The sequence below is a fragment of the Lontra canadensis genome, unplaced genomic scaffold, assembly GCF_010015895.1.
Source record: "Lontra canadensis isolate GAN:19392208 unplaced genomic scaffold, GSC_riverotter_1.0 scaffold1, whole genome shotgun sequence".
Taxonomy (NCBI): Eukaryota; Metazoa; Chordata; class Mammalia; order Carnivora; family Mustelidae; genus Lontra; species Lontra canadensis.
Genome location: NW_022630995.1, coordinates 76,274,701 through 76,277,272, shown reverse-complemented (window position 1 = coordinate 76,277,272; position 2,572 = coordinate 76,274,701). Strand labels below are relative to the sequence as shown.

At 37.9% G+C, this 2,572-nt stretch overlaps 1 pseudogene; it reads right to left on the bottom strand.

Moving 5' to 3' along the window:
* Positions 1-318: 318 nt before the first annotated feature.
* Positions 319-1,225, bottom strand: LOC116875470 (annotated as a pseudogene).
* Between the last annotated feature and the right edge of the window lie 1,347 nt (positions 1,226-2,572).

The window sequence follows — 2,572 nt, the reverse complement described above, 5'->3', positions numbered from 1 at the left end:
CAGACTTATAGCATTGACAACACCAGAAAACTTCTAGAGAAGCAAGATCATTTTTTCACCTTATTAAAACATTGAGCTTATTTCACATGTACATTTTCAAGTCCCCACCATTTCCATTTGTCAGACTACCACCCCTTCTATGTCCTATTATAACATTCCATATATACTTAAAACCAAGCAAAGGGTGGAATTCCATCTTTAAAAACTGAACAGGCAATTTGGACAACACATCCTTGGCAATGGAACCTGGAGAGCATTTATCAGACACAGTATAAGTTCTTACTCTGCACTATAAAAAGGACAGCCAGATATGAACTGTTACAGAAATGAAATAAGATGGAAAATTTTAGCAAAATTTTTAAACCATTTCTTAAAGACACTTGTTCTATTGACAGAGATCTTGAATAGACTCTTGGTCAGTCATCTGGAAGCAACTCTTTGCATAACTGATGAACTCGGCTTCCACTTCACGAAGAGAGGTACCTTTTTCTATACTTCCTTGCATTTTTGCTCTAATGTCTTCTACAGGACTAGGTCCTTCCAGTGTTTTAGGAATCTTTTTCTTTCTTTTTTTTTTTTCTTTTTTTTTTCTTTTTAAGATTCTTGACCTTTTGATCTTGGTGTTGATTGTTTTTAGTCTTTTCCACTCTGGTTTAGTTTGTGTACATTTTGGGCTGGAGTATCTTGTATAGATTTCTTTACTAGACCTTTTCTTCAGCTTCCTCATCATCCAAATCATCATTTTCATCATCATCTTCATCAGCAGCAAGTTTTACTTTTTTCTGTGGAAACTTGTTACCACTTCTAGGACAGAAGAATTTTCCAGATATATTAAGGAGTTCCACATCTTCTTCCTCTGTTATCTTCTGACTCTGCATTTTACTCCACAACTACTAAGAGCTGTCCACAAATATGTGCAGGTCATGAACCACATTTCAGTGAAAGACTACAGGTGGTAATATTTCAAAGCCCCCAAGGTCAACCATTGGCTGTGCTGACATTTGTCAGAGTTGCCAATGTGACTTTAATTAGACTGTCTTCATAATTCATTTCCTCTGTTTCAACAATGTGCAATTAATCCTTTGCACCCACCCTGAACTGACCATTTTTAGAGATAAAAAAGATAACTGCTTATTTTCATTGTTATCCACCCTAAAGTGATAATCTTACAACTGAAAAGATAGTTCTGGGACCTCAAGGAGATCAGGTCCATGTTCATCTAATCTTCCACCCAATTTTCCTAGTGGCACACACACTAGTGGGAAAGAATGCAAACAGAAATAAACTACTACTGTTCCTCAAAAGAGCTGTGCAGGACAGCCTCACACCAGGGCCAGAGAAGCAAATTTTTCAGCCCCAAGCAAAAATCTACTGAATTAGAAATTCATGGTCAAAATCTGTAAACCTATGTTGTTGTGTTTTTTTTTTTTTGTTTTTTTTTTTTGTTGTTGTTGTTTTGTTTTCATTTTCTTTTCTTTTCTTTTCTTTCTTTTCAGTGTTCCAGAAGTCATTGTTTATGCATTAAACCCAGTGCTCCATTCAATACATGCCCTCCATCATACTCACTACCAGGCTCACCCAACCCCCCAGTCCTCCCCTCCAAAACCCTCAGTTTGTTTCTCAGAGTCCACAGTCTCTCATGCTTTGTCTCCCCCTCCAATTTCCCCCAACTCACTACTCCTCTCCATCTCCAAATGGCCTCCATGTCATTCCTTATGCTCCACAAGTAAGCAAAACCATATGATAATTGACTCTCTCTGTTTGACTTATTTCACTCAGCATAATCTCTTCCTGTCCTGTAGATGTTGATACAAAAGATAGGTGTTCATCCTTTCTGATGGAGGCATAATACTCCATTGTATATATGGACCATATCTTCTTTATCAATTCATCCATTGAAGGGCATTTTGGTTCTTTCCACAGTTTGGCAACTGTGGCCCTTGCTGCTATGAACATTGGGGTACAGATGGCCCTTCTTTTCACTACATCTGTATCCTTGGGGTAAATACCCAATAGTGCAATTACACGGTCATAGGGAAGCTCTATTTTTAATTTCTTAAGGAATCTCCACACTTTTCCAAAGTGGCTGCACCAAATTGCATTCCCACCATCAGTATAAGAGGGTTCCCCTTTCTCCACATTCTCTCCAACACATGTTGTTTACTGTCTTGTTAATTTTGGCAATTCTAACTGGTGTAAGGTGGTATCTCAATGTGGTTTTGATTTGAATCTCCCTGAATGCTAATGATTATAAACATTTTTTCATGTGTCTGTTAGCCATTTGTATGTCTTCTTTGGAGAAGTGTCTGTTCATGTCTTCTGCCCATTTTTTGACGTGATTATCTGTTTTGTGTGTGTTGAGTTTGAGGAGTTCTTTATAGACCTTGGATATCAGCCCTGGTCTGTAGTGTCATTTGCGAATATCTTCTCCCATTCCCTGGGTTGCATCTTTGTTTTGTTGACAAAACAAAAGCTTTTGCTGTGCAGAAGCTTTTGATCTTGATGAAGTCCCAGAAGTTCATTTTCACATTTTTTCCTTTGCCTTTGGAGGCATCTCTTGAAAGAAGTTGCT